General features: G+C 37.2%; 1 protein-coding gene across 2 annotated transcripts in view; it reads right to left on the bottom strand.

Annotated features, from left to right (window-relative positions):
- The window catches only part of HS2ST1 (heparan sulfate 2-O-sulfotransferase 1), a 209,707-nt gene that overhangs the window by 51,044 nt on the left and 135,817 nt on the right, over nt 1-22,846 (bottom strand). The window lies entirely within an intron of this gene.

Below are 22,846 nucleotides of genomic sequence, written 5' to 3'. Positions count from 1 at the left end.
TTCTCAAACAAAGGCACATTGCATGGCATACTAAACTTCACAGTAAACAATGCACTTAGAAAATTAATCACTTTAAATTTAGGCAAAGATTTTGAAACTTACTACTTAGGATTTACTTACTTCCTGGTTTATCATTGTAAATGCTGGTGTGGTTTTAGATAATAAGAGTAGAAGCAGCACCAAAGAGGAAAAGGTTTGTGGGTGTTGCATTACAGGTAAGTCCTGGCTATATTTGTTCCTTAAAACTTGTGGTTCCTCTAATCCAAATCATTGTCTACAACAAAGTTTGAAAAACAATTACATTTTGCTTTCTATTACTGTCTATTTAATATAAATTTTTTTTAAAGAAAATTTTAGGAATTTTTTTTTAGAATAAGGAAGCAAAAAAGGGGGAAGGAAAAAATGAGGGGGAAAAATCTGTACAAGACTGCACTTGACACAGAGACAGCTGCTCACACATAGCGTGTACCCTCCCCACCACCAGAACTTGGTGTAAGCTATCACACGTGCCCTGAACACTCCTCCATTCTCCCTCTGTACCATCCCCCTTAATGAATAACTCAGTCTTTACATGGAATTTAATCATTACTTGAAAGGGAAAATTTATCTGATCTAACTGGATCAAATCACACACACAATGTACGTATATATACTTTATGCTATATATATCTTGTACTTATCATAATTACAATTTTACATTATTTGTGTTATCATGTGCCAATGACTTAATAAAGGACATGAAAAAGCAACGTGGTATAACTGCAATAACATATTTAGGCTTCAAATATTGTCAGACCCTACATCTTAAATTCTGGTTAAGAAAATACAGTCTTTACATTATAGAGAGTACATTCTGAGCTGAGGGCTCACATTCACAGGACTTGAACAAAAATTCCAAATCTGCTATTTATTAGTAATGGGCTTTCCAAACAGGAGAAGCACACACACTCTTTATGTATTTGCATATATATGTGTCCATATTCTATATGGATATGCATATGTATTCCTTTTTTTTTTGCCTTGGGAGAGTTGATTGGAAATGTGAGGAGAAAGAGATAAGCTTAATGCTGAACATGCTGTTGGATTGCCTAGGACATCTATGAGATGTTACGTAGAGAATTGGGTAGATAAGTTGAAAGTTGATAATGAACGTTCAAGTAGAAGAAAGACATCTGGGAAAACCATGGCAGTAGATACAACTGCAAGAATAATCTAGAATATGTAGCATGGAAAGAGACCCTAGAACAGAATCTTAGGAAATACCAATTTTTAAGGGGCAAGTAAAAAGAGACAATCCAAAGGAGGCTAAGAAGAAATACAAAGAAAGAGGAACCAGGACAGTTTTAAGAAGTACATTCCACATGATAGGAATATTTTTCAAATTGACAGTATTTTCCAAATGAACATATAAATCAAGGTAATGTACAATGCTATAAACATCTACATTGGATTTGAAAGCTGCCTCAGATTCAGTTCTGTGAGTATTTATTAAGAGTCCACATACATAATCATATTCAATAATTTTAAGGGAATCTCATCTTTCAAACAACCTCAAATAGTCATCATAGTCCAAAACTATTATGGTATTGTTATGTCCACACACCCTCCTTTTTCTACTAAGGGAAATAAAACAGTGTTGCCTGTCAGTCAAATGCTGACAAAAGTGTGTGAGATTTCCTGCAGCAGCAGACATGTGTGAAATTGCCTCCACAAGGTTCGCCTACAATACATAATGCTGAATTTGCTTTTATGAGTTACTTTGAAAAGAAACAGATTTGATGTATGTGTTATTTCATAAGTGGGTACCCGTTTTAGACAACACTGATGAAAGAATATTGGAAATATTAATATTTTTGTAATTGTTTCATCAACTTATAAAATTTTAATGTCCAATAGTTGCTTTTGAAAATTAGCTAATTACAGCATTTTTTAAAAGACTAATATTATTAAGTCTGTGAATATTTTTATTTTTTAAGGTGCTAAAACTAACATGTTTTCAAAATTAACCACTGTTCCTCGTTAATTATGTGTATTAAATTATGAGTCGTATATTTCACCCAATTTAAAAAATTTTCTTTAATTATGAAAAGGTGCAAATAATGGAGTCACTACTTTCCTCATTTAAATAATATACTTATATGCATTCTCTATTCTTAAGTATTTTTACTTTTCTTAAACAAGTAGGGTAATTATTAACAGTGTTATGCCTAGAACTACATATAAAGATAAAAATAGTGTGAGAAATTAAGAAAAATTTTTGTAGTAATATTTGTTCATAAAATCTAAGTCATTTAATTGAATAGGAACAGTAAATACTGTTGATGGTAAATGACTATCCCTTCTCTCTTGTAACAGTATTTAAAACCAGTTTGGGTTTTGGAATACAGCCATAGTCTTTACTTATTTAGTATTAGTTCCAATTCTTTTTTATCCAAGATGCTCTCCATCTAGTTAGTATAGCTTCTTTTGAGATTCTCTTAAATCAATGCAGAAGCCTTATTAGTTACAGCACATCTGTAGTGCACTTAAAGAATCTAGGCAGTAGATATAAAATACTTAAGATGCATTATGAAGTAATGTTTTTTTTCTGTTTGAGTAATGAATTATAGAGAATCTGCTGTGCAAGCTATTTCAGAACCATCACAAAATGTAACATGGGGAGCAATCTGAGAGTCATAAAACTATAAGCAGGCTGGGCACAATTGGCACTAATGTGCCCAACACTTAACACTATGGCAATTCTAGTTCTTCTAGGCTACTGTTGAAGGTGGCACATTGCTCAGCTCAGTGAACCTTGGAAGAATGTCAAAAGACCATCCTAACAGCAATAATAACCTATTTCTGCATTGACAGGGCATTAAAGGCTTTATATACTGAAAGAATATAGTGATCGAGCTAAGCAAAAAACATTGCATTAAATACACCAACCTAAATTCTACACATTAAAGTCACAAAGATGTATGTATATACAGAAAAACTGAAAAAAATATTTGAAAAAAAAACACAATGTATCTTTCATAACTTTTTTAACATTAAGATTGTTGTTTTTTTGAACACCTTTTCTCTTTGTTTAAATGTTCAATGTATTTATTAAACAATTTAATCAATATACTTATAGAGAAAAAGGGAAATTTTAGAGAAATAAGCTTTATGTTCCATATAAATTAAAGGACGCATGAATATAACACCTTCCTCTTGCCAAAGCTCAATTTTGCAGTGGTCTCAGCAAAAAAAAAAAAAAAAACAATTCACAAGTGTTAAACTGTGTAGTATTTCTGTATTGTGGACAACAGTCTAGGACAAGACGGTTAAAAGTAACAACTAAAAGATAGAGCAATAAATTGCTTTGTGTTCAAATGATGAAACTTCTGCATGTCAAAGACGAAATATATACATAGTTAGGTAACTGAATAATTAAGTAAAAAGTAAAGAACACACACAAAAAATCAAATTTTAATATCTTCAGTTATAGGAAAGTATCTAAAAATTGGCAATAATAATAATAAGCCTTCAGTAGATAATAATGTAAGGTGGCTTGTAAGAGATTTAAACTATATATACACAATGGAACAAAGCAAAAACATGTATTAGTGGCTCATAATGATTTTTTGGGTCATGTACTACTTTGAGAATATGATGAAAACTATGTACCCTCTCTCCAGAAAGGCTGACATCTGCATTTCAGGGCTTCCTTTTAGAGCCCAACCATGAGAAGAGGGGTTGGCGGGAGGGGACTATGGCCCCCGCATTAACTATTATTATAAAAAAATGACTCCTAAGACAGCAAGCCTGACAGTAAACTGCCTTAAGGCACTAGTATGTATACAAATAAAAGAGTTTACACAAGGAAGGTTTGTAGGCAAGGAGAAATCACAGAGGAAACGGGCAGTGTCAAAGAAATGTTTATGAGTGAGGGTGCCTGGGCACAAAGCTGGACCTGTTACAACTCACTGGCAAGTGTGCCTACTGCGGAGCTTCATAAGCTGCGTTCTAAGAGCTCGATGCCATCAAATGTCTGAAATAAAGTCAATCTGAAATAAAGTATTCTCTATGGATAAATCCTGAACTGTGTAAATCCCCAAATACTATTCTAAATTATAGTTTATTCTCCATTGAATGTGAACACTTTAAGAAGCAGGAAGCAACAAAATTATACCAAAAGAAAGCTATTATGAGGCTATTTAAGCAATCCTTTCTTCAGCGCCACTTACTATGAATGTACTGTCCAGCCAGACACTATCTAACCTTCAGAAATAAAATTTTATAATCATTATGAATTAATTGGTTGTCTGATTGTATACTTCATCTTCTTATGAATATTTTTAGCCTGAATCAGTCACCTTGAACTCAAACACCATAGGGACTGACAAAATTAATCTCTATATGTAAGGCTGAAGGCTGGACTCAACACTGCGAAGTGCTTATTTGTGTGGTTTCTAGGCAGTCAGCAAAGGATGCATGTGTCATCATTAAAAAACTTACAAGGATATTTATGTGGATCATCCTATAAAAAAGAGCTGACAGCACATTCTACTTTGAGGAAGATGGAATAGACCTATGTTTTGCTCTTCTTCCTGCTAAATCCAACTAAAAACCACAGATATTATGTATAAGACAAGTATAAGACTCTAGACAGTAGAGAAAAGGAACACAAGTTAGGGCTATTGAGTCCTGAGGAGTGATGCAGTAATGTGCTCTGTTTTTGTTCAGCATCAGATATCCTAGACTTGCAGCAGTAGAAGCTGGTAACCCAAAAACAACCTAAAAATAGGCACACATAAACATAACCTCAACAACAGCCCCTGCCCTCTCTGCCAGAAAACCAGGACAGGGCAGCACTGCAAGACAGAAAACTTTTAGACAATAACTGCTCTACTTTAGTCAAATTCCACAGAAGAAACTATGACCTCCAGCCTCAGAGGCCAAGTAGAGTGCCTAAACCTCCACCCTCACAAGGTTGTAATGAGGTGCTCAGTATCTCTGATTGGCTGGTGTCAGAGAAGACCAACTAGGGAGTTAGGACTTTCATCCTGAGTGTTAGGTATTAAGGTACCTTTGCAGTGTCAGTGCCACCATGCAAGGAGCCTGGATGTCCACCTCCACAAGTCAGTAATAAGAGGCCCTTTCCACACATCACTTGGTGGTGACAGGGGATCTACTGCAGTGTCAGGACTTACACCATCATCCAGTGTAACAAGGTCACTCCCACCACTGCCCAAGAGTAACAGGTGCTGACAGAGGACAAGTGGGGAAATTGGCCTTCTGCCTCCACTTGGCAGTAACAAAGGAGCACTCTTTCTCTTGCCAGAGCAGTGTCAGAAAAAGTCACCTGAAACAGAAGGTTTAAATAACATACAGCAACTAACAATATAATACAAAAATGGCCAGATTGCAATAAAATATTACTCAGTATACCAAGAACCAGGAAGATCTCAAACTTGATGAATAGACACAATCAAGAAATGACAACACCAACATAGAAGAAATGTTAGAATTATCAAATATTTAAAGCAACCACAACACAAATGATCTCATAAACAATTATGAACAAGTCTGAGCCAAATTAAAAAACAGAAAGCCTCAGGAAATAGGCTCAGTAATGAAACAGAATATGTAAAGAACTAAATGTAAATCTTAGAACTTAAAAATAATCAAAATAAAAAGCTCAGTTAATAGGCTCTTAGGAGAATGGAAAGGCAGGAGGAAGGTTTAGTGAACTGGAAGACAGAACAGAAGAGATTACTCAATCAGAATAACAGTGAAAAAAACATACTGGAAAAAACAATGGTGCCATAACAAAAGACCTAACACTTGTGCCACAGAGTCTTAGAAGAAGAGGAAAAAGAAGGCAGGGCTGAAAGACCACTGAAAGGAATTATGGCTGAAGCCCTGACACATTTGGCAAGAGATACAGAGATTCAAGATGCTGAGCAAACTCTGAACAAGATAAGTCAAAGATATCCATAACAAGACATATAATAATTAAACTTCTGAAAACTAAACACTAAGGAAAATCATCTTGAAAGCAGCCAGAAAAAAAACTTACCTATACGAGAAAACCAGAATAACAGCAGTTTTCTCAAGAGAAATCATGGAGTCAGAAGGAAGTGGAATGTTTTGCAATGTGTTTCAAGGACTCTTTCAAAAGAATCCTGTGCCACACTTTATTCCTGTGCCTAATCTTTAGGAATAAAAAGGAAAATATGTTTCAACATGAAAGAAAATTATGAGAGTTTATTGGCAGCAGATCTACCCTAAAATATTGGCTAAGGGAAGTTCTCTAAACAAAAGAAAAGGATAAAAGAAGGAACCATGAAACACCAGAAAAAAAAAAATGGAAAGAGTTAAAAAAAAAAGTGTGGGTGGGGGAGAAGAATACAATGAATTTTTCCTCTCCTGAGTTTTCAAAAATATGTTTAAGAGATATAACAAAAATGGTAACACTGTAATGATGTGGTTCTAAATATATGCAGAGGAAATATTTAAAACAATTATTGTAAATGGTAAATAGTAAAGGGTTGTAAATGGAGATAAGATTTCTACACTTGGAATTGGTAAAAACATGATATCAGCACCAGCATTACTTTAATACCAAAACTAGGCAAAGGTGCTACAAAAAAGGCAATTATAGACAAATATACCTGATGAACATAGATGTAAAAATTCAAAAAAAATAATGGCAAACCAAATTCAAAAATACATCAAAACGATCATCCATCATGAACAAGTGGGATTTATTCCAGGGATGCAAGGAAGGTATAATATTCACAAATCAGTCAATATCATACACCACATTAACAAAAAGGATAAAAAACATACATCATCTCAATAGATGCTGAAAATGCATTTGACAAAATTCAATATTCATTCATGATAGAAATTATCAACAAAATGGGTATAGACGGTACGTACCTCAACATAATAAAAGCCATATACAAAAAACCCACAGCCAACACCATACTTAATAGCAAAAAGCTGAAAGCTTTTTTCTCTAAGATCATGAACAAGACAAGGATGTACACTCTCAATACTTTTATTCAATGTAGTACTGGGGTCAGTATGTCAATCAGACAAGATAGAGAGATAAAAGGCATCCAAACTGGTAACAAAGAAGTTAAATTTTCACTAATTGCAGATGACTTGATATTATACATAAAAAACTCTAAAGACTCCAGCAAAAAACTCTTAGAACTAATAACTGGATTCAGCAAAGTTGCAGGGTATAAAATTAATACACTTAAATCTGTTGAATTCCTATATACTAACAATGAACTAGTAGAAAGAGAAATCAGGAGAACTCCATTTACAATTGCAACAAAAAGAATAACCTACCTAGGAATAAACCTAACCAAGGATGTGAAACATGTGTATTTTGAAAATTCTAAGACACTCACGAAGAAATTAAAGAAAATACAGTAAGTGGAAATCTATCCTGTGCTCATGGCTAGGAAGAATTAACATTGACAAAATGGCCTTCCTGCCCAAAGCAATTTACAAATTCAATGAAATCCCTATCAAAATACCAACAGCACTTTTCAATGAACTAGAACAAATAGTTTTAAAATCCATATAGAACCAAAAAAGACCCCGAATAGCCAAAGTAATCCTGAGACAGAAGAATAAAATGGGGGATTATACTGACTTCAAGCTACACTACAAAGCTACAATAATCAAAACAGTATGCTATTGCACAAGAACATACCCACAGACCAATGTAACAGAACAGAGAGCCCAGATATAAACCCATGTATATATGGTCACTTAATATACAATAAAGTAACCATGAATATACAATGGGGAAAAGACAGCCTCTTCAATAACTGGTGTTGGGAAAACTGAACACCTACATGAAATACAACAATACAGGATTACTGTCTAACTCCATACACAAAAATAAACTTGAAATGGAACAAAGACCTGAAGGTAAGATATGAAAACATAAAACTCTTAGAAGAAAACATAGGCAAAAATCTCTTGAACATAAGTATAAGCAATTTTTTCCTGGATACATCTTATAGGGCAACAGAAGCAAGATGAACAAGTGGGACTATATTGAACAAAAAAGCTTCTGTAGGGCGGAGCCAAGATGGCAGAGCGAGTAGAGCAGCGGAAATCTCCTCCCCAAACCACATATATTTTTGAAAATAGAACAAATACAACTCTCCCTAAAAGAGAGACCAGAAGACACAGGACAACAGCCAGACTTCATCCACACCAGCAAGAACCCAGTGCCTAGCGAAGGGGGTAAGATACAAGCTGCAGCCTGGTGGGACCCGAGCACCCCTCATCCCAGCTCCCAGCAGGAGAAGAGGAGTCGGTGCAGGGAGGGAGAGGGAGCCCAGGACTGCTAAACACCCAGCCTTAGCCATCCGCACTGGAGCGCAGACACACAGTGTGTGCATGGGGTGCTGGAAACTAGGGAAATAGGACAGTAACACCTGTGAGCGGGTCTTCGAAGCCAGCGCCCCGGGAACAAAGAAAAGCGAGTGCTTTTTGAAAGCCTTAAAGGGACAGGGACCCCACAGCTGGATGGAAGCATTCCAGGACACTTAGGAAGGCCGCTGGGAATCCCAGGGAACTCTGGGCACCCTAACACCCTGTGCAGCAGGGCGGCTTGGAGGCTCCAACAGCCTCCTGGCCGTTTCACCTCCAACGCGGCTCTGCCATATCAGAGCAGCAGCCCGAGGCAGGCCACGCCCACAGCAAACAAGAAGCTAAGCTCAATAGTGGCTGGGCAGGAATCAGAGGGCCCCATCTGCGTGCAGCTGCCCAGCACAAGCCGCTAGAGGTTGCTGTTCTCCCAGGAGAAGAAGGCCACAAACCAACAAAAAGGGATGTTCTCCCAGCCATTACTCGCCCCAGCTCAGCAAACTATCTCTATCGCCATGAAAAGGCAGAATCTGAGACAAACAAAAATCACAGACTCAACACCTGAGAACAAGATAGACCTAACCAGCCATCCTGAAAAAGAATTCAAAATAAAAATCATAAATATGCTGACGGAGATGCAGAGAAATATACAAGAGCTAAGGGATGACGTCCAGAGGGAGACCACAGAAGTGAAACCATCTCTGGAAACATTTATAAGCAGAATGGATAAGATGCAAGAGGCCATTGATGGAATATAAAACAGAGGACAGGAACACATAAAAGCTGACACAGAGAGAGATAAAAGGATCTTCAGGAATGAAACAATATTAAGAGAACTGTGTGACCAATCCAAAAGGAACAATATATACATTATAGGGGTACCAGAAGAAGAGAGAGAAAAAGGGATATAAAGTATCTTTGAAAAAATAATTGCTGAGAACTTCCACAAACTGGGGGAGGAAATAGTTGCTCAGACTATGGAAGCACACAGAACTCCCAACAGAAAGGACCCAAAGAGGACAACACCAAGACACATAATAATTACAATGGCAAAGATCAAGGACAAGGACAGAGTATTAAAGGCAGCCAGAGAGACAAAAAAGGTCACCTACAAAGGAAAACCCATCGGGCTATCATCAGACTTCTCAACAGGAACCTTACAGGCCAGAAGAGAATGGCATGATATATTTAATGCAATGAAACAGAAGGGCCTTGAACCAAGGATACTGTATCCAGCACGAATATCATTTAAATATGAAGGAGGGATTAAACAATTCCCAGACAAGCAAAAGTTGAGGGAATTTGCCTCCCACAAAAAACCTCTACAGGGCATCTTACAGGGACTGCTCTAGATGGGAGCACTCCTAAAAAGAGCACAGAACAAAACACCCAACATATGAAGAAGGGAGGAGAAGGAATAAGAAGGGAGAGAAATAAAGAATCATCAGACCGTGTTTATAATAGCTCAATAAGCGAGTTAAGTTAGACAGTAAGATAGTAAAGAAGATAACCTTGAACCTTTGGTAACCACGAATCTAAAGCCTGCAATGGCAATAAGTACATATCTTTCAATAATCACCCTAAATGTAAATGGAATGAATGCACCAATCAAAAGACACAGACTAATAGAATGGATAAAAAAGCAAGACCCATTGATATGCTGCTTACAAGAGACTCACCTCAAACCCAAAGACATGCACAGATTAAAAGTCAAGGGATGGAAAAAGATATTTCATGCAAACAATACGGAGAAAAAAGCAGGTGTTACAATACTAGTATCAGATAAAACAGACCTCAAAATAAAGAAAGTTACAAGAGATAAAGAAGGACATTACATAATGATAAAGGGCTCAGTCCAACAAGAGGATATAACCATTATAAATATATATGCACCCAACACAGGAGCACCAACATATCTGAAACAAATACTAACAGAACTAAAGGAGGAAATAGAATGCAATGCATTCATTTTGGGAGACTTTAACACACCACTCACTCCAAAGGACAGATCCACCAGGCAGAAAATAAGTAAGGACACAGAGGCACTGAACAACACACTAGAACAGATGGACCTAATAGACATCTATACAACTCTACATCCAAAAGCAACAGGATACACATTCTTCTCAAGTGCACATGGAACATTCTCCAGAATAGACCACATATTAGGCCACAAAAACAGCCTCAGTAAATTCCTAAAGACTGAAATCCTAAAACCCAACTTTTCAGACCACAAAGGTATAAAACTAGAAATAAATTGTACAAAAAAAGCAAAAAGGGCCACAAACACATAGAGGCTTAACAACATGCTCCTAAATAATCAATGGGTCAATGACCAAATTAAAATGGAGATCCAGCAATATATGGAAACAAGTGACAACAACAACACAAAGCCCCAACTTCTGTGGGACGCAGCGAAAGCAGTCTTAAGAGGAAAGTATATACCAATCCAGGCATATTTAAAGAAGGAAGAACAATTCCAAATGAGTAGTCTAATGTCACAATTATCGAAATTGGAAATAGAAAAACAAATGAGACCTAAGGTCAGCAGACGGAGGGACATAATAAAGTTCAGAGAAGAAATAAATAAAATTGAGAAGAATAAAACAATAGAAAAAATCAATGAAACCAAGAGCTGGTTCTTTGAGAAAATAAACAAAATAGATAAGCCTCTAGCCAAACTTATTAAGAGAAAAAGAGAGTCAACACACATCAACAGAATCAGAAACGAGAAACGAAAAATCATGATGGACCCCACAGAAATACAAAGAATTATTAGAGAGTACTATGAAAACCTATATGCTAACAAGCTGGAAAACCTAGGAGAAATGGACAACTTCCTAGAAAAAATACGTTCCAAGACTGACCCAGAAAGAAAACAGAAAATCAAAACAGACCAATTACCAGCAATGAAATTGAAGTGGTAATAAAAAAACTACCCAAGAATAAAACCCCCGGGCCAGATGGATTTACTTCAGAATTTTATCAGACATACAGAGAAGACATAATACCCATTCTCCTTAAAGTTTTCCAAAAAATAGAAGAGGAAGGAATACTTCCAAACTAATTCTATGAAGCCAACATCACCCTAATACCAAAACCAGGCAACGACCCAACCAAAAAAGAAAACTACAGACCAATGTCCCTGATGAACGTAGATGCAAAAATACTCAACAAAATATTAGCAAACCGAATTCAAAAATACATCAAAAGGATCATACACCATGACCAAGTGGGATTCATCCCAGGGATACAAGAATGGTACGACATTCGAAAATCCATCAACATCATCCAACACATCAACAAAAAGAAGGACAAAACCACATGATCATCTCCTTAGATACTATAAAAGCATTCAACAAAACTCAACATCCATTCATGATTAAAACTCTCAACAAAATGGGCATAGAGGGCAAGTACCTCAACATAATAAAGGCCATATATTATAAACCCACAGCTAACATCATACTGAACAGTGAGAGGCTTTTCCTCTGAGATTGGGAACAAGACAGGGATGCCCACTCTCTCCACTGTTATTCAACATAGTATTGGAGGTCCTAGCCATGGCAATTAGACAAAACAAAGAAATACAAGGAATCCAGATTGGTAAAGAAGTCAAACTGTCACTATTTGCAGATGACATGATATTGTACATAAAAAACCCTAAAGACTCCACTCCAAAACTATTAGAACTAATATCGAAATTCAGCAAAGTTGCAGGATACAAAATTAACACACAGAAATCTGTGGCTTTCCTATATACCAACAATGAGCTAATAGAAAGAGAAATCAAGGAAACAATTAAATTCACAAATGCATCAAAAAGAATAAAATACCTAGGAATAAACCTAACCAAGGAAGTGAAAGACCTATACCCTGAAAACTATAAGACACTCTTAAGAGAAATTAAAGAGGACACTAACAAATGGAAACTCATCCCATGCTCCTGGCTAGGAAGAATTATTATCGTCAAAATGGCCATCCTGCCCAAAGCAACATACAGATTCGATGCCAAATTACCAACAGCATTCTTCAATGAACTGGAACAAATAGTTCAAAAATTCATATGGAACCACCAAAGACCCTGAATAGCCAAAGCAATCCTGAGAAGGAAGAATAAAGTGGGGGGGGTTCTCGCTCCCCAACTTCAAGCTCTACTACAAAGCCACAGTAATCAAGACAATTTGGTACTGGCACAAGAACAGAGCCACAGACCAGTGGAACAGAACAGAGACTCCAAACATTAACCCAAACATATATGCCCAATTAATATACGATAAAGGAGCCACGGACATACAATGGGGAAATGACAGTCTCTTCAACAGATGGTGCTGGCAAAACAGTACAGCTACATGTAAGAGAATGAAACTGGATCACTGTCTAACCCCATACACGAAAGTAAATTCGAAATTGATCAATGACCTGAATGTAAGCCATGAAACCATAAAACTCTTAGAAAAAAATATAGGCAAAAATCTCATGGACATAAACATGAGTGTCTTCTTCATGAACATACCTCCCTGGGCAAGGGAAACAAAGGCAAAAATGAACAAGTGGGACTATATCAAGCTGAAAAGCTTCTGTACAGCAAAGGACACCATAAATAGAACAAAAAAGTATCCTAGGTATGGGAGAATATATTCATAAATGACAGATTCAATAAAGGGTTGACATACAAAATATATAAAGAGCTCACACACCTCAACAAACAAAAAGCAAATAATCCAGATAAAAAATGGGCAGAGGAGCTGAAAAGACAGTTCTCTAAAGAAGAAATTCAGATGGCCAACAGACACATGAAAAGATGCTCCACATAGCTTGTCATCAGAGAAATGCAAATTAAAACCACAATGAGATATCACCTCACACCAGTAAGGATCGCCATCATCGAAAAGATAATCAACAACAAATGTTGGCAAAGTTGTGGAGAAAGGAGAACCCAAGAATGGACTAACAGTTACCAAAGGGAAAGGGACTGGGGAGGATGGGTGGGAAGGGACAAGGGCAGGGAAAAAGAAAGGGGGCATAATGATTAGAATGTATACTGTGTGAGGGGCATGGGGTGGGCTGTACAACACAGAGAAGACAAGTAGTGATTTTACAGCATCCTCCTACACTGCTGGTGGGAATGTAAATTAGTTCAATTGTTGAAAGCAGTATGGAGGTTCCTCAAAATGCTCAAAATAGAAATACCATTTGACCTAGGAATTCCACTTCTAGGAATTTACCCTAAGAATGCAGCACTCCAGTTTGAAAAAGACAGATGCACCCCTATGTTTATCACTGCACTATTTACAATAGCCAAGATATGGAAGCAACCTAAATGTCCAACAGTAGATGAATGGATAAAGAAGATGTGGTACATATACACAATGGAATATTACCCAGCCATAAGAAAAAAACAGATCCTACCATTTGCATCAACATGGATGGAGCTAAAGGGTATTATGCTCAGTGAAATAAGCCAGGTGGAGAAAGACAAGTACCAAATGATTTCACTCATATGTGGAGTATAAGAACAAGGAAAACTGAAGGAACAAAACAGCAGCAGAATCACAGAACCCAAGAATGGACTAACAGTTACCAAAGGGAAAGGGACTGGGGAGGATGGGTGGGAAGGGACAAGGGCAGGGAAAAAGAAAGGGGGCATAATGATTAGAATGTATACTGTGTGAGGGGCATGGGGTGGGCTGTACAACACAGAGAAGACAAGTAGTGATTTTACAGCATCCTCCTACACTGCTGGTGGGAATGTAAATTAGTTCAATTGTTGAAAGCAGTATGGAGGTTCCTCAAAATGCTCAAAATAGAAATACCATTTGACCTAGGAATTCCACTTCTAGGAATTTACCCTAAGAATGCAGCACTCCAGTTTGAAAAAGACAGATGCACCCCTATGTTTATCACTGCACTATTTACAATAGCCAAATGCACCCCTATGTTTATCACTGCACTATTTACAATAGCCAAGATATGGAAGCAACCTAAATGTCCAACAGTAGATGAATGGATAAAGAAGATGTGGTACATATACACAATGGAATATTACCCAGCCATAAGAAAAAAACAGATCCTACCATTTGCATCAACATGGATGGAGCTAAAGGGTATTATGCTCAGTGAAATAAGCCAGGTGGAGAAAGACAAGTACCAAATGATTTCACTCATATGTGGAGTATAAGAACAAGGAAAACTGAAGGAACAAAACAGCAGCAGAATCACAGAACCCAAGAATGGACTAACAGTTACCAAAGGGAAAGGGACTGGGGAGGATGGGTGGGAAGGGACAAGGGCAAGGAAAAAGAAAGGGGGCATTATGATTAGCATGTATACTGTGTGAGGGGCATGGGGTGGGCTGTACAACACAGAGAAGACAAGTAGTGATTTTACAGAATCTTACTACACTGATGATCAGTGACTGTGAAGCGGTATGTGGGGGGGACTTGGTGAAGGGGGGAGCCTAATAAACATAATGTTCTTCATGTAACTGTAGATTAATGATACCAAAATAAAAAAAAAAAGATTCTGTACAGCAAAGGACACCATCAGCAGAACAAAAGGCAACCTACAATATGGGAGAATATATTCATTATTTATCCAATAAGGTGTTAACATCCAATATATATAAAAAACTCATTAGCCTCAACACCAATAAAACCAATAACACAATTCAAAAATGGTTGGAGGACTTGAATAGACATTTCTCCAAAAAAGAAATACAGATGGCCAATAGGCACATGAAAAGATGCTCCACGTCACTAATCATCAGGGAAACAAAAATCAAAACTACCATGAGATACTATACCACACCACTCAAAATGGCTAATACCCAAAAAATGAGAAATAAGTCTTGGCAAGGACAAAGAAATGGGAACTCTTCTACACTGTTGGTGGGAATTTAAATCAGTACAACTGCTGTGAAAAAGAGTATGCAATTTCGTAAAAAAGCAAAAAATAGAGATACCATTTGACCCAGTAATTCCGTATCTGGGAATTTACCCAAAGCAAACAAAATCCCTGATTTGAAAAGATATATGCATCCTTTTGTTTATTGCCACATTATTTACAATAGCCAAGCTATGGAAGCAACCTAAGTGTCCATCAATAGGTGAATGGATAAAGATGTGATACTCATATACAATGGAATATTTTTCAGCTATAAAAAAATAAAAGAAATCCTGCCATTTGCAAAAACATGGATGGATCTAGAGGTTATTATACTCAGTGAAATTAGCTAGATGGCAAATGACAAATACAATGATTTCACTTATTTGCAGAATATACAAACAAAAAAACCCAAAACAAAACAGAATGAACAAAACAGCAGTAGACTCACAGACACTGAGAAGTGACTGGTGGTTACCATGGGGAAGGGGTTGTGGTAGGTGGATGAAGAAGGTGAGGGAGATAAAGGGGCACAAAAATTCTCAATCATAATATATGTTGGTCACAGGGATAGTAGTAAAGCACAGAGATAGTAGTAAAGCACAGAGAATATAGTTAATTATTCTGTGACATCTTTCTATGCATCTACAGATAGTAACTGCACTGGAAGGGATGAAGATTTAATAATACGGTTGAACTATTGTGTTGAATATTTGACATCACCATATGATTGTACATCAATAATACTTCAACTAAAAAAAGAAAAAAATGATACCAGTAGACTGTGAGAAGTGATATTTATATAAAAGTAATATATAAAGCAACCATGAGCTAAGTTATTAAACTCAAAAATATTAGGTAAATCAAAATATAATTCAAAAAATATAAAAAAGTAACCCATAGGAATGGAGAAAGAAGAAAACAAAAACAAACAAAAAACGAGACAGAACAAACCATAAAACAAAAAATAGCAGTAGTAACTAGGGAAACAAAAAAATAAATTGAAGTGAATGAAACTGAAATTAAATTTGTGCGATACAGCATCATGTGCATACATCAGAAAGGAAGAATAGTCTTAATTCATAGTCTAAGGTCCCACCAATTCAAAAACACAGAAAAAGATGGCAGGATGAGAGGTGAGACAGAGAACTCCTCAGAAAACATGTATAGTATGAAAATATAGTTAATACAACTAACTCTAAAACAACAACAGGAAAGAAGTCTGCACCAGACTGCATATACCTGGTGAACAGAGCAGACCTCAGGAAACAGGGTAACATGCCAAAGCCTTTATCCTGCAGGACCCAAACCCTTCCCCCACCCAAGCTCACCGGCAGGAGGAAGACAAACAGATTGGGGAGGGGGTGGAAGCCTAGAACTGCTGCTGAACACCCAGCCCTGGAGATCTGCTTTGGAACACAAACCTACATTGTGTGGTGCTCTGGAGGTTGGTGGGGTTGGGGAGCTGGGACAGGCAGAGTGCTTGAGAGACTGAGATTCCAGACATTTGTGTAGGACAGGGATCCATATCTGGCCACTCTGGGACAAAGGAAAGGTGGGTGGTCTGAGAGACTTCCTAGCAGCGAGAGGGTTGCTGAAGGGGTGGGGTTTGCATGGAGATTGCTGTGCAGGAAAAGGGATAGGTGGACAAGGTTGTCTGGGCATACTCTGCCCAACAGGTTGAAAACTTTGAGGAGCTTCAGGCGCTCCACAGCCCTGGAAGGCTACTCAGCATTGAGGCCCCCCACTATGACACACAGCCTTCTCCTGGCCTGCCAGCACTGGATTGCAAACCGGCAGTCATTGAGCTGGCGTCAGGCCAGTCAGAGGGGGGCGCCGCCTACAACAGCTAGAGACACAAAGCACAGAGGCTTCCACATGTGTGATAGGCCCACTGCCTGACACTGGAGACAGGCACTGCAGCTTGGAATCAGGAAACAGCTCTTTCCTCCACCAAGGCACCAGTGCCACTCCCCTGTGACCCTCAACCTCACTCCAGGGGCTGAGAAGCTCCAGAGACTAGAGCTTCTAGGCACTAGAGGGCACCACATAGAAATATGAAACGTCAAAGGAACCTAGTTCAGACCAAAATTTTGCAAACCCCAGAAAAAGGGCCAAATGAGAGTGAACTCACCACTCTTCCTGAAAGAGAGTTCAAAATAAAAATCATAAACATGCTCAAGGAGGTACAAAAAAATATTCAAGAACTTGGGAACAAATTTAAGAAGGAGATTCAATCACTAAGCAATTCCATAACTGAAATAAAACTTACAATGGAGGGATTTAAGAACAGATTAGATGCAGTAGAAGAGACAATAAATGGAATAGAAATTAAAGAGGAATAGAAAGAAGCTGAGACACAGAGAGAAAAAGGATCTCTAAGAATGAAAGAATATTGAGAGAACTGTGTGACCAATCCAAATGGAAAAATATTTGAATTACAGGGGTACCAGAAGAAGAAGAGAGAGAAAAAGGGATAGAAAGTGTCACTGAGTAGGTAATTGATGAAAACTTCCCCAATCTGGGGAAGGAGATAGTCTCTCAGGCCATGGAGGTGCACAGATCTCCCAACACAAGGGACCCAAGAAAGACAACATCAAGACATATAATAATTAAAATGGCAAAGATCAAAGATAAAGACAGACTTTTAAAAGCAGCTAGAGAGAGAAAAAAGATCACATACAAAGGAAAATCTATCAGGCTATCATCAGATTTCTCAACAGAAACCTTACAGGCCAGAAGAGACTGGCATGATGTATTAAATGCAATGAAGCAGAAGGGCCTTGAACCAAGAATACTCTACCCAGCAAGGTTATCATTTAAATTTGAAGAAGGGATTAAACAATTTCCAGATAAGCAAAAGCTGAGAGAATTTACTTCTCACAAACTACATCTACAGTGCATTTTGGAGGGAGTGCCATAGATGGAAGTATTCCTAAGGCTAAATAGCTGTCACAAGGAAAATAAAACCACAGCAAAGTAGAATAATTAATTACTACGCAGACGCAAAACCAAATCAACTACCCACAAAGTCAATCAATGGATACACAAAGAGTACAGAATATGATACCTAATATATAAAGAATGGAGGAGGAAGAAAAAGGAGGAGAAAAAGTAAAAAACCCTTTAGATTGTGTTTGTAATAGCATACTAAATGAGTTAAATTAGACTGTTAGATAGTAAGGGAATTACCCTTGAACTTTTGGTAACCACGAATCTAAAGCCTGTAATGGCAATAAGTACACACCTATCGATAATCACCCTAAATGTAAATGGTCTGCATGCACCAATCAAAAGATATAGAGTCACTGAATGGATAAAAAACAAGACTCAATAATATGCTGCCTACAAGAGACTCACTTCAAACCTAAAGACATACAGAGACTGAAAGTAAAGGGATGGAAAAAGATATTTCATGCAACTAATAAGGAGAAAAAAGCAAGAGTTGCAGTACTTGTATCAGACAAAATAGACTTCAAAACAAAGAAAGCCACAAGAGACAAAGAAGGACATTACATAATGATAAAGGGGTCAATCCAATAAGGAGATATAACCATTATAAATATCTATGCTCCCAACACAGGAGCACCCACATATGTGAAACAAATACTAACAGAATTAAAAGGGGGAAATAGTATGCAATGCATTCATTTTAGAAGACTTCAACACAGCACTCACTCCAAGGGACAGATCAAGCAGACAGAAAATAAGTAAAGAAGTAGAGGCACTGAATAACATATTAGAACAGATGGATCTAATGGACATCTACAGAACACTCCATCCAAAAGCAACAGGATACACATTCTTCTCAAGTGCACATAGAACATTTTCAAGAATAGATCATATACTAGGCCACAAAAAGCCTCAGTAAATTCAAAAAGATTGAAATTGTACCAACCAGCTTCTCATATCACAAAGGTATGAATTTAGAAATAAATTACACAAAGAAAACGCAAAAGCCCACAAAAACATGGAGGCTTGGTAACATGCTCCTAAATGATCAATGGATCAATGACCAAATAAAAACAGAGATCAAGCAATATATGGAGACAAATGACAACAATAATGCAGCAAAGGCTGTGCTAACAGGGAAGTATGTTGAAAATACAGGCCTACCTCAGGAAAGAAGAACAATACCATATAAGCAGTCTAAACTCACAATGAATAAAAATAGAAAAAGAAGAACAAATGAGGCACAAAGTCAGTAGAAGAAGGGACAGAATAAAGATTAGAGCAGAAAAACTAACTTTGAGAAGAATAAAACAATAGAAAGAATCAATTAAACCAGGAGCTGGTTCTTTGAGAAAATAAACAAAATAGGTAAACCCCTAGCCAGACTTATTGAGAAAAAAAGAGAGTCTACATCTACACATATAAACAGAATCAGAAATGAGAAAGGAAAAATCACTATGGACACCATAGAAATACACAGAATTATGAGAGAATACTATGAAAAATTACATGCTAACAAACTAGATAACCAAGAAGAAATGGAAAACTTTCTAGAAAAATACAACCTTCCAAGGCCCATGAAGAAACAGAAAATCTAAATAGACCAATTACCAGCAAGGAAATTAAACAGGTTATCAAAAACTACCTAAGAACAAAAATTCCTGACCCAGATGCTTTCACCACTGAATTTTATCAAACATTTAGTGAAGACCTAATACCCATCCTCCTTAAAGTTTTCTAAAAAATAGAAGAGGAGAGAATACTGCCAATTCATTCTAAAAGGCCAACATCACTCTTAGGCAAAGACTCCACAAAAAATAAAATTACAAACCAATATCCCTGATGAACACAGATGCAAAAATACTCAACAAAACTTTAGCAAACAGAATTCAAAAATACATCAAAAAGATCTCCATCATGATCATGTGGGTTTCATCCCAGGGATGCAAGGACGGTACAACATTTGAAAATCCATCAACATCATCCACCACATTAACAAAAAGGACAAAAACCACATGATCATCTCCATAGATGCTGAAAAAGCATTCGACAAAATTCAACATCCATTTATGATAAAAACTCTCAACAAAATGGGTATAGAGGGCAAGTACCTCAACACAATAAAGGCAATATATGGCAAACCCACTGCCAACATCATACTTAACAGTGAGAAGCTGAAAGCTTTTCCTTTAAGATCAGGAACAAGATAAGGATGCCCACTCTCCCCACTTTTATTCAACATAGTTCTGGGGTCCTAGCCATGGAAATCAGACAACACAAAGAAATAAAAGGTATCCAGATTGTCAAGGAAAAAGTCAAACTGTCCCTGTTTGCAGATGACATGATATTGTAAATAAAAACCCCTAAAGAATCCACTCCAAAACTACTAGATCTAATATCTGAGTTCAGCAAAGTTGTGGGATACAAAATTATTACACAGAAAACTGTTGCATTCCTATACACTAATGATGAACTAGCAAAATGAGAAATCAGGAAAACAATTCCATTCACAATTGCATCAAAAAGAATAAAATACCTAGGGATAAACCTAACCAAGGAAGTGAAAGACCTATACTCTGAAAACTACAAGACACTCAGGAGAGAAATTAAAGAAGACATCAATTAATGGAAACACATTCCGTGCTCATGGATAAGAAGAATTAATATTGTCAAAATGGCCATCCTGCCTAAAACAATCTACAGATTCAGTGCAATTCCTGTCAAAATACCAACAGCATTCATCAACAAACTAGAAAAAATAGTTCTAAAATTCATATGAAACCTCAAAAGACCACGAATAGCCAAAGCAATCCTGAGAAGGAAGAATAAAGAGGAATTACGTTCCCTGACTTCAAGCTCTACTACAAAGCCACAGTAATCAAGACAATTTGGTAGTGGCACAAGAGCAGACCCACAGACCAATTGAACAGACTCGAGAGCCCAGATACAAACCCAAGCATATATGGTCAATTAATATATGATAAAGGAGCCATGATATACAATGGGGAAATGACAGCCTCTTCAACAGCTGGTGTTGCAAAACTGGACAGTTACATGCAAGAAAATCAAACTGGATTATTGTCTAACCCCATGCACAACAGTAAACTCAAAGTGGATCAAAGACCTGAATGTAAGTCATGAAATGATGAAACTCTTAGAAGAAAACATAGGCAAAAATCTCTTGAATATAAACATGAGCAACTTTTTCCTGAATGCATCTTCTCAGGCAAGGGAAACAAACTAAAAAATGAACAAATGGGACTGCATCAAGTTAAAAAGCTTGTGTACAGCAAAGGATACCATCAGCAGAACAAAAGGCATTCCACAGTATGGGAGAAGATATTTGTAAATGGCAAATCTCACAAGGGGTTAACATCCAAATACATAAAGCACTCACAAGCCTCAACACCCAAAAAGCAAAAATCCGATTAAAAAATGGGCGGAGGATATGAACAGATACTTCTTTAAAGAAGAAATTCAGATGACCAACATTGCTAATTATCAAGAAAATGAAAAGATGCTCCACATTGCTAATTATCAGGAAAATGCAAATTAAAACCATAATGAGATATCACCTCACACCAGTTAGGATGGCTATCATCAAAAAGACCAGGAATAACAAATGCTGGTGAGGATATGGTGAAAGGGGAACCCTCCTACACTGCTGGTGGGAATGTAAACTAGTTCAACCATTGTGGAACGCAATATGAAGGTCCCTCAAAAAACTAAAAATAGAAATACCATGTGACCCGGAAATTACAGTCCTAGGAATTTACCCAAAGAATACAAGTTCTTAGATTCAAAAAGACATATGCACCTCTATGTTTATCGCAGCACTATTTACAGTAGCCAAGATATGGAAACAACCTAAGTGTCCATCAGTAGATGAATGGATAAAGAAGTGGTACATATATACAATGGAATACTATTCAGCCATAAGAAACAAATAAATTCTACCATTTGCAACAACATGGAGAGACCTGGAGGATATTATGCTTAGTGAAATAAGCCAGGTGGAGAAAGTGCCAAATGATTTCCCTCATTTGTGGAGTATAACAATGAAGCAAAACTAAAGGAACAAAACAGCAACAGACTTACAGATTCTAAGAAGGGACTAGTGGTTACCAAAGGGGAGGGGTGGGGGAGGGTCGGTGGGGAGGGAGGGAGAAGGGGATTGAAGGGTATTATGTTTAGTACACATGATGTCAGGGGGGATCATAGGGAAGACAGTGTAGCACAGAGAAGGCAAATAGTGAATCTGTAGCATCTTACTACACTGAGGGACAGTGACTGTAAGAGGGTATGGAGATGGATTTGATAATATGGGTGAATGTAGTAACCCTTTGTTTTTAATGTGAAACCTTTATAAGAGTGTATATCAATGATACCTTAATTGAAAAGAAAAAAGAAAATATTTGGGAAGGTTATGTCTAAACTAAGGATAGCAAGGTATTTCACCCAGGAATAGAACACTGGGGCAAATTTTATTGTTACCCTTATATACAATAGCCTCTGAATTAGAGATTTTTTAAAAATTATACTTCTCTGAGGGAACTTATTTTTCAGTATAAAAAGTAAAAGAATGGTGGCAGTAAACTTTAGAAATGACATCTTTCCTGTTTTTATACTAGTTTTCTTT

This window comes from Manis javanica, chromosome 4 (assembly GCF_040802235.1).
Source record: "Manis javanica isolate MJ-LG chromosome 4, MJ_LKY, whole genome shotgun sequence".
Classification (NCBI taxonomy): Eukaryota; Metazoa; Chordata; class Mammalia; order Pholidota; family Manidae; genus Manis; species Manis javanica.
This window is presented reverse-complemented; position numbering and strand designations above follow the sequence as displayed.